The 11,176-nt window shown below is 40.5% G+C and overlaps 1 protein-coding gene across 5 annotated transcripts in view; it reads right to left on the reverse strand.

The window, feature by feature from the left end:
- The window catches only part of BTBD7 (BTB domain containing 7), an 82,694-nt gene extending 73,772 nt beyond the window's left edge, over positions 1-8,922 (reverse strand). For 4 of the 5 annotated variants that reach the window (XM_036842455.1, XM_036842452.1, XM_036842456.1 and 1 more), the window contains exon 1: positions 8,269-8,332. The gene's annotated coding sequence lies outside the window, so the exon portion shown is untranslated. Of the gene's footprint in view, positions 1-8,268; positions 8,333-8,791 lie in introns of those variants that run through there. The other variant, XM_036842453.1, reaches the window with a different exon arrangement.
- Positions 8,923-11,176: the final 2,254 nt, after the last annotated feature.

Below are 11,176 nucleotides of genomic sequence, written 5' to 3' on the forward strand. Positions count from 1 at the left end.
CTGATGATAATATTTAAAAGTATTTACCTTATGGGGCTGTTGAGAAAGTGACATCTGAGATAAGATCTAAGACTGACAATAAGTGTGAACTTTTTTCTTGGTGAAGGTAATGGTGGGGAGGGGTTGGGATGCCAAAATAATACTCTAAAAGGCAGAGGAAACTGACTATGTGAAGGCCCAAGGAAAGAACAAAACCTGGCTCACTAAGGAAATTAAAGCAATTCTACATGCAGAGTTTAACAGGAAGGTATTTGGCAGTAATAAGGTATGAGCCCAGAGAAGCAACAGAGCCTAGATAACAAAAAGCCATATGATCCATGAAAGGGAGTTTGAACTTTATTCTATAGAGTTTTTGTTACTTAAACCCACACACATACACATACACACACACACAAACTGACAGACTTTTTCTCATTCAAGAATTAATAAGCCCGTGCTGGGAAAACTGGACAGCTACACGTAAAAGAATGAAATTAGAACACTTCTTAACACCATACACAAAAATAAACTCAAAATGTATTAAAGACTTAATGTAAGGCCAGACACTATAAAACTCTTAGAGGAAAACATAGGCAGAAAGAACACTCTATGACATAAATCACAGCAAAATCCTTTTTGAATCACCTCCTACAGAAATGGAAATAAAAACAAAAATAAACAAATGGCACCTAATGAAACTTAAAAGCTTTTGCACAGCAAAGAAAACCATAAACAAGACAAAAAGACAACCCTCAGAATGGGAGAAAAGATTTGCAAAGGAAGCAACTGACAAAGGATTAATCTCCAAAATATACAAGCGGCTCATGCAGCTCAATATTAAAAGGAATGCCTGAGGGACTTCCCAAGGTGGTCCAGCAGTTAAGACTCCGCGCTCCCAATGCAGGGGGCCCAGGTTTGATCCCTGGTCAGGGAACTAGATCCTGCATGCCACAACTAAAGATCCTGTGTGCCATAACTAAAGATCCCACGTGCCACAAAGAAGACCCGGTGCAGCCAAATAAATAAATATTTTTTAAAAAATAAAAAATAAAATAATCTCTGCTTAAAAAAAAAAAAAAAAAGGAATGCCTGAGCATCTATGCTCAGAACACTATATTGTGTTTTCACATAGATTACCTTAATTAATCAAAGAACCCTAAAGAGGGTGATACTGTTCATTTTACAGATGTGGAAACTAAGGTACCAAGGGAACTAACAACTAGACATCAAAAGAAGAAGGCTGTTCTTCATAGACAAATTTGTCTTTTCATACTCATCCCAACAGATGATTTTACAATTTCTAATGTGTACTGTATTCCTCCTTACCTTGTTTTAAAAATAACTACAAATTACTATGTCAAAGTTTTATTTGACTGAAGCCAACAAATGGTGAGGTACACCAAGTTAGGAATTTTAACTCTCCTTCCCTATCCTTCCTCCCTTGTCAGACTTTATCGTTGAAGCATGTGACAGAACTATGACTTCATAATTAAGGCTATAATGAGATTTCTCTGTCATAAGCTATTACTAACATTCACTACAAACTCATCTAGTTCTGCCACAAAGCTTTTTTCCTAACCAGAAAATTCTCATGTCTAGTCTCAAGCAAGCAAGAAATATTTTGGGAAAGTCTGAAGACAAGCATAATTAAGTCTTATGAAGCATGTTATGGAATTTTTCTCTAAAGAACAACTCACAAGTAAATTCCAGATAAAACAAATTAAATAAGTATAATTTCAGAATATAGGGAAAAAAAGACACTATACTTGAAATTCTTCTGGCATTCAGTCTCCCCCTAAAGAAGGAAGGAAACTGCACACTAACAACACAATTCATTATTGCTCCTTCCATGATTCCTGCTTTAAGTAGGTAAGAGTGTTCATAAAATTTAAGGAACTGTAGCCAGAAGAGACTGTCAAACTTTTTATCTAAGTGCATATTTTTAGAAAACAATTAAGGGCAAGCAAAGAACACTTTGCATGACTGGCCTAATTGATTTTTCCATCTCACTTTAGTTTTAAACTCAATAACATACCTCATATTTATTAAAAAATTGTTTACAAAGCACTTATTCATGTTATTATTTCATCCTAACAACTCACTGAGTATCTATAATTTACCAGACACTGTGCTACATCCTACAGGCTTTGGCTCAAAGTACAAAGAGTTACATGGAGGAGTTAGACACACAAGCAACTGATGATAATATAGTAAATAAGGACTGGAAGAAAGGTCCAAAGTACTAAGGGAGTGAGTGTATGATTACTGGTAAAACTAACTTTTGAACTGGGTCTTGAAGAATAAAGACGACTGTAAGAATCAGGAGATTTCTGATGGCAAATAACCCTAAAGAATTGGCTTAAACAATAGGAATTTATTCACGAGGAGAAATCCCACGGTACGGAAAGCCCCAGGCCCAGCACAATACGTGTCTAAAATAATGTTGTCATGCACCTACATTCATTCTACCTCTCTGTTCTGCCATCCTCAGGGCATGTTTCATCATCCCCTGTGGTCACAAGACAGCTGCCAGTGGTGACTGGGGCCACATGTTCTCTTGCTCACAAACAATAGGGGAAAAAATCCTCTCCCTCAGAAATAGAATGTCTCTTTCCTTTCTATCTAACTGGGACAAATAATAATTTACAGGGAAATGCCTTGAGCTGATTGGCTTGGAGTAATCAAAATCCACCGCTGAAATGGGTGATGAGTCATCTTCTGAGAGTCTCCTGGATGGCAAAGAACAGGAGAACTCCAAGCACTGGGATAAACACATGAAAAACAGAAGTAGAAGGAACAAGAAACAGCTTAGTATGACTAGAGTAATGGGAAATCTAACGTTAGACACAGTCTACAAACTGTTTTGAGTTTGGACTTTATCCAATAGACAATGGGAAGTCAACACAAGTTTTTTGGGTAGGGAAGTAACATCCTCCAATTGCATTTTTTAAGAAGTGTGGTAGCAATACAGAGAACAGCCAGAGAAGGAGAGGAAAAGTGGGAGAACAAATGGCAGAGACTCCACTGGTAGGCTGTTCAATAAATAGTCCAGACTAGCAAGTAAGTGGTAACAGAGAGGGAAAGAATGGAATGAAAAATACAAGGTGGCAAAGCTGCTATGTAAAACACTGTGTGTGTGTGTGTTTTCCCTCTTACAGATGAGGAAAAATTAAGCCTCAGACAGGTAAAATGGATTGCTTAAGATTGCAAAACTATAAATAGTAATCAGAATCTGAATTGAGGTTTGATTCCCAGTCCAGTGTTCTGACACATCACAACTATGTCTAAAAACTCCAACAATGCTCAAAAAAGCAGATTTTTTTGAATCTTGTGATTTAAAGGATGTTGTGTATTGAATTAAAGTGATTTCTGTTTATTTCAACTTTAACGTAATGTTCATTATATGGATTTAATGTCAATTTATAAAACTTAGTACATTATATGTTTTTGAAGTTTCTACATTATTTGAGATAGTAAGGATGCTGTGAAAGACTCAACTTGTAATGTCAAATTTAGACTGCCAAAATTTTAAAAATTAAAAGAACTGAAGCTTGCATTAAAAAATTTGAACTTGTTTTGTAAATAAACTAGGTACTGAATGTTTGAATTTCATTATAAATCTGAAGTTAGTAGGTACATGAAAAGTTTCCTTTAAATTATGCTTCCCTTTGAAATTTTGGATTCTGATAACCAACTTCCATTAGCATCAACTTAAAAAGAAAAATGTTGTCTCATCTTTAAAAAGATAATTGTTTTAGAAAAAGTCACTTGCCTGTTTCTTTTTAGAGTGGAGAAGTCTGATTTTGTTTTATTACCACTGTACCAAGACTGGGTTAAGAGGGAAGGTGGTTTAGAATAAACAATTTCTATAAAAATTATAAACAATATATTTTTTAGCTTATTGGGTTAAATCTTAGTCTTCTGCTTTTAAACTCAATTAATAACTTTAATGAGCACCTATGTGCCTGGCACTATGCTAGATGCTGGGAATACAGCTGGAAGCAAAATAGTACTACAGTTACTCAGGCATATATTTGTATGATTATTTGATTAGTGTCAGTCTTCCCCACTGAATAACTATAGCACTATTTTTTTCAGCCAGAACATAACTGCAAATGTACAAAGATGATGCTTAAAAAAAACAACTTGACAATAACATTCCACCAATGACACAAGAATTTTCTTTCACCAGGTAGAAACACAGCACCCATAACTGAATTTTTTTCTTAAAACATACCTGCTAAAACACTCAACAAACCAGGAACATAAGGAAACTAGCTCAACATAATAAAGGTTATGTATGGAAAATCCACAGCTAACATCATACTCAATGGTCAAAGACTGAAAGCTTTCCCTCTAAGATGAGGAACAAGACAAGGATGTGCATTTTCACCATTTCTATTCAATACAGTACTGGAAGTCCTAGCCAGAGCAATTAGGCAAGAAAAAGAAAGAAAAGTCATTCAAACTGGAAAAGAAGACATAAAATTATCTTTGTTAGAAAACAACCTTATCTTTATGTAGAAAATTCTAAAGATTACACACACACACACACACACCCCGTTAGAATAAATGAATTCAGTAAAGTTGCAGGATACAAAATCAACACACAAAAATGAGTTGTGTTTATACACTAACAATGAACAATCCACACAGGAAATTAAGAAATCAATCACGTTTACAATAGTACCAAAAACAATAAAATACTTGGGAGTAAACTTAACCAAGGAGATGAAAGAATTTTACACTGAAAACTACAAAATGTTGTGGGAAGAAATTAAACACAAATAAATGGAAAGACATCTGGTGTTTACGGACTGGAAGACTGGAAGAGATGTCAACACTACTCCAAACAATCTACAGATTCAGTGCAATCCCTATCAAAAAAATCCCAATGACATTTTTTGCAGAAATAGAAAAATCTATCCTAAAATTCATATGGAATCTCAAGGGACCCCAAATAGCCAAAACAATTTTGAAAAAGAACAATGTTGGAGGCCTCACACTTCTGATTTCAAAACCACTATAAAGCTAGAGTAATCAAAACAGTACGGTGACAGCACAAAGACAGACTTACAGACCAATGGAACAGAACAGATTTCAGAAATAAACCCTCGAATGTATGATCAAGTGATTTTCAACAAAGATGGCCAGACCATTCAATGGAAAAAAGACAGTCTTTTCAACAAATGGCATTGGAAAAACTGGATATCCACATGCAAAGACCTAAACATAAGACCTAAACATAAAACATGATTTTTTTGAGGGGAAAACTCTTAGAAGATTTTTAAAGGGGGAAAGCTTCATGACACTGGATTTGGCAATAATTTCTCAGATGTAACACCAAAAGTATAAGCAACAAAAGAAAAACTAGATCAGTTAGACTTCATTAACATTAAAAACTTACCAAAAAAAACCTTTTGTGCATCAAAGTACACTCGACAGAGTGAAAAGGCAATGCATGGAATGGCAAAAATATTTGCAAATCATCTATCTGATAAGGGATTGGTATCCATAATACATAAAGAGCTCCTACAAGTCAACAACAACAAAAAACAACTAAATTAAAAAAATAGGCAAAGAACTTAAATAGATTATTTCTCCAAAGAAGATATACAAAAAGGCTGATAAGCTTTAGAGATGCTAACATCACTAATCATTAGAGAAACGCAAGTGAAAACCACAATGAGATATCACTTCACGCCCATTAGGATGGCTGTTATCAAAATAATAAAAACAACAAGTGTTGGTGAGGATGTGGAGAAACTGGAACCCTGACGCATGCTGGTGGAAATGTAAAATTTTCTGGATATATACCCAAATGAAATGAAAGCAGGGACTCAAACAGATATGAGCACACCTATGTTCATGGCAACATTATTCCAAAAGCCAAAAAGTGGAAGCATATGAAGTACCAACCGACAGATAAATGGATGAACAAAATGCAGTACATACATACGATGGAATATTATTCAGCCTTAAAAATGAAGGAAATTCTGACAAATGCTGCAACATGGATGAACATTATGCTAAGTGAAATAAGCCAGTCACAAGAGGACAAACATTGTATGATTCTACTTACATGAAATACCTAGAGTAATCAAATTCGTAGAGACAGAAAGTAGAATAGTGGTTGTCAGGGGCTAAGAGTAAAGGGAAGTGGGGAGTTAGTGTTTACAGGGTATAGAGTTTCAGCTGCAGAAGATGAATGGAGTTCTAGAGATGGATGGTGATAATGGTTGCACAACAATGTGAATACACTTAATGCCACAGAACTGTACACTTAAAACTGGTTAAAATGGCAAATTTTATGTTATGTATATTTTACCACGATAAAAACAGCAACAAAAAAAATGATACCCGCTATGTATCTTTCCTAGTGACTCTATCTTAGTGTAGGATCTCATCTCTTCATACCCAGGTAACTGCAATAGCTACTATTGTCCCTGGTTCATTCCACTCTCTTCTCATTCTAACTCAACCAACAGATCACTGACAGGTGCGTCTTGGCAGTTTTATCATATTAATGTGTGGCCTCCAAACTTCCAAAGGCTCCCCATATCCTGCACAAGAGGATAAAAATCCAAATCTCCTCAATCCGGTACTCAAACCCTTCTACAAACATATCTTTTCAACTGTCTAATGTCTTCCCAAGGAAATTCAGTTGTCAGCTCATCCTAGTTTCCCTCTCTATTCCCCTCCCCCAAAGCTAATCTCCACATTACACTCTTGCTTTTCCCTCACAAAGTAGCTGCTCCAATCTCTCTGTAAATCTAAACCCTCACAGAAGCTAGCTCAAGTCCCAAGTGTTCCAGGAAGTTATTTAGACTCCTGGGGCCTCACTCATCTCCCTCTAACCAGAACACGAACAGCATTCTTTGTATTGATAGATTGTTTTCTAGACTCAGAGGGGTACATCTTATCTTTTCTGAGGGCAAAGTCTACATATTTCACTTGTTTCTTTCTCCTGTAGCACCTAGTATTGCAAAATACAAAGCAGATCTTCAATAATCACCTGTGTAACTGAACACAAGGTACAACTCTGGTGTGTGAGTCTCAATGACTAGAATATGAAATCAGAAGCATTTGACATGACTGTATTTCTGAAGGTTAACCTGTGACACACAACACAGAAAACTGCTGTGACTCAAGTGGCTATGTGGAAACCAGGTGGTACAACCTGGCAAATACAACACAGGTGTTTTAAATCCTAAAATTAGAGCCTGATACAAAGAACCTGTTTAAATGCTGGTAATGAGGGACAAAACAATATAGTAGTTAGGTTTTGTGGGACAGAATACTGGTTTTACTGAATGCATGCATAAATAAGCAATGCTATAACTGGACAGAAATACAGTCAGTCGCAGACCTATGAAAACTCTAAATGAAATGTCAGTTGGTTTTTATTAAATTCAGGTCAGGGAAAAAAATATTCATCAGTTACTTGTGGTAACTGACAGTAACTGTCAAGAATCAGAGTGAGGCGCTCTCTCTGATTTCTCCTTTCAACTACATCGTACAAAGACCCAGGGATGAGGATGGTGGTGAAGAATGCAATCAATGAAGAATACGAGGCTCAGGAGTGTAGTGAAAAGAGCTCTCTAAATAGGGCGGAGAGAGGCCTAGATCCTAGTTTTGGTCCAATCCCTGGCCAGCTGCAGAACCCACAGCGAGTCACTCATCTCCCTGGGCCTAGTTTCCCAGTTCTAAAACAAGTCACATCAGATCGCTAAAGGTTTTTCTGACTTCAAAATTCCAGGACAAGTTTAATCACAGCTGTCATTAACATGTATGATTCTTGCAATTTCAAATCTTTCTTCCACATTTCCGGGAGAAAGTAATTGATTTCAGCAATCTAAAAGAAATGGATGCTATTCAGAGACAAAAGATTCTGCTACTTGAAAAAACGAAGTAATTCTGTAAAATTGCCTATTTCCTCATTACAGTAAGATGTTTTAGCAGAGGAAACAGTTCTCTGGTAAAACCAGGACTGCTTCTGCAAATTAGGCCTAATCCAGAGTACTTATTATCTGTGCTGGTATGTGAAGAGATGCTATTGTAGTTCAAAGCAGAAGCAACACTCAGGGCTTCTCCCCCCAAACGGTGAGAAAGTTCTCAGCTTCGGGGTAAGGCTAATAAACAGCTGTGCAAATGATGAGACGCTGAAAAATGCACGCTTTTAGCCTTTCAAGTGCTCCAAGCACAGGATCCTTTACCAAAGACTCCGTATTGTCTCTCTCCCAACCTGTCAAAGCGCAATTCCAGTTTGATCCCGAAACAGTAACTTACCCGGACAATTTAACTTCTCCCCGGGGGAGCAGCCGTCCACAGGCCTGCACTCCTCGACCCCTGATTCCGGCCGGCAGCTCTCACGCCCACCCCGGGGCGGTCGCAGCCCCGCAGCCGGGTAAACACGCGCCCGAGTCTCGGGAGCGGTTTCCCGGCGTCCTGGGAGCGGCGATTCCCGCCCCTCGTAGCCCCGAGACGGGAGCCGGCCGGGCCGCCGCCGCGGCCACCTCGGGCCGCTCTCCCCGCCCCAAGCGCCACACCTCGCGCCTCTGCCCCCGGGACGGCGGCGCACTGCCCAGCCCGCCCCGCGCAGCGCACCGGGACCGGTCAGTCTGCCACCGCCGCCTCAGCCCCAGACGGACCAGTAACCCTTCCCCGGCCCCAGCCCCGCGCCCCCCGCGGCGGCCGGGCCCCAGCCCTGCGCCCCCACGGCCCCCGCACAGCCCCTTCCTCGTCGGGACGCCCAGCACCGCGCCGGTAACAGCCTCGGCTCACAGCCTCAGAGACATCGAGGGACACTCACCCCGGAGGCTCCTCCCGCCGCTGCTGCTGCTGCCACCGCTGGGACCGCGGCCGTCGCCCCCGCCGCCGCCGCCGCCTGCACCGCCGTCCGCACCGGCGCCAGCGCCCCCGGCCATCCTCCTCCTGCCGTCGCCGCCGCCACCTCCCGTCTCCGCTCCTGTCAGTGGCTCAGGCTCCGGGGCTTCTCCAGGTTTCCCTCGCCGCCATTTTGACGCCTGGAGCGAGCAGGAGGGGCTCGGCTCGGCGCGGGCCTGGGGCGCCTGCGCGGCGCTGCGGAGCCGGCCCGAGCCCCCGCCCATCCCCGCCGTCGCCGCGCCCGGGGTCACGTGGGCCGGCGGCGGCGCGCGCGCCCTGGCTGGCCGGGGAGGCGCGTTCACGGGACCCGGGATCGGTTGGAGCCGAGTGCGCGCGCATTATTCCCGCTCTCCGCTCGGAGTCTGAAGCTCGTTGCAGCATTTTGCTTATTCCGGGGAATTGTGGCAAATCGTTAAATCTGTCAGAGTGGAATTATAATAACTACGTTACCGCACGACCGGTTCTACCAATTCATGTTTCCATTCGGCGGCCGGCATCATGATCTATCGCTCACGATGCATCTTTCGTAAAGCGAAGACTGCGCTTCCATGGAGAAGTCCTTTTTGACAGTCTTGGCGTTTTCTTGGCAGTTTATCTTAAGCCCTGTCTGTATGGTACTTTTACAGACACCACCTTGCTAGTTGTATAGTGGATTTGTTTTTTTTTCATCAGGCACCGAAAAGTTTTCCTCAGCAAGATACCCCCATAAACGTGGGATAAGGATTGATGAAAACACAGTCGCCGCGTGGGAGAGCCAAATCGCTCTCCCTAGATGCCCCTTGTCTGGGAGTTCGCAGTAAGTTTAGCGATGCACTAACAAAAAAACACTTATGTTTATGGAGCACCTTACAGTTCGCAAAATACTGGTAAATGCATGGCTTCCTTTGAACACCAAAACCGCCCTTTGAGGTAGTCCGGACAGGTATTATTATCGCCCTTTTACAGCTAAGGAAATAGGCTCAAAAATACTAAGTCGTTTGCCCCGGGGCGCACATGCAGCATTAGTAAGTAGGCAAGACAAGACTAGAACCCAGACATTCTGACCCTGGTCATCAGACACATTATCTCTCACAGTTCTATGACAGGCCCTAGCAATACATCCTATATTGGTCCTCTGGGAATTTATTTAAAACCCCCTTTAAAGTATTTGCATTTTCAATCTGTCCCCACCCTTTGAGAAACAAGTTTTCCAAGTCATGCCACCAAGTCTTTTTGTTGCTCTCAAACCATCTCTAAGCTTAAAAGAATAAGAGCAATTTCCAATTTTGTGATGTGTTTTTAACCATCTCTTGGTCCTTTATTATTTTATACGTTTTGCATTTGGTTGGAAGATTTAAGTTTTTTTTTTTTAACATCCTTCAATGGAAGTATTTTATCTTTTTGAATATGATCGTTACTTTTCTCTGGACTTTCTTCAGATTTGATGTATCTTTCTTGTGCTCATTCATCACCTCCTTACTTCCTTGGAAAGATTATTTCTTTCCAATTTGTGTTATTTCATTTTTCCCCCTTTCACCCCATGCATCTCTCCCCAACCCCAATCCTCGAAGGTTTGGAGATTGTAGCAGAGATTGTAGTATTCCCTTGTCCAAAAATAAGGTCCCTTCTAGCTGGTAAGGGGCTCTTCAACTGAGCACACGTGTGGACAGGAGACAAGAAGTGCATGGAAAAGTGAAAAAATGCAAGGGAAATAGGCCCATCTAGTTGGAGCAACGGTTTGGCTCTGTGTGCCCACCTCCAATTCCCCTGTACTGTTATACTTCCCCCTAAATGCACAATTGAATTTTATTTAAATTCAAGGCACCTACCATTATTTTCTATTATTTTGCCTTTGTCTTCAGCTAAATACTGCATTAACTGAAAGAGCTGTTATATGCAAACTAAAAATTACGTTGTCCAAACCACCTCTTGATAATTTATTAAACATGAAATAAGATCGGTCCCCACTATTTACGCTTTCTCATTTATTCCTAACCTTCATTGCTTGATTTTGATTGTGTTTCCTAGACACAATATAACAAACAAAATTAAAACAATACCAACAATATCATTCTAAAATCCGAGGGTTAACACCATTTTTCTAAAAGCTTTTGATGTGTAAATCTATCAAAGACTTTTTGAAAAGCCAAATGAGGTCTGCTGGTTTCACCTTGTCCTTTTGTCTATCTGCACACTAGGAGAACTCTAGTATGCTAGTTCGGTATGATTTACCTTTACAGAAATCATGCGTAAGTGTTCCATGATTTTTTTCCACCCTTTAAGCCATCTACCTTGTGTTTTCTTATCATGCCACTTAGGTGTACTTACTAGA

The sequence above is a fragment of the Balaenoptera musculus genome, chromosome 2, assembly GCF_009873245.2.
Source record: "Balaenoptera musculus isolate JJ_BM4_2016_0621 chromosome 2, mBalMus1.pri.v3, whole genome shotgun sequence".
NCBI classification, from domain to species: domain Eukaryota; kingdom Metazoa; phylum Chordata; class Mammalia; order Artiodactyla; family Balaenopteridae; genus Balaenoptera; species Balaenoptera musculus.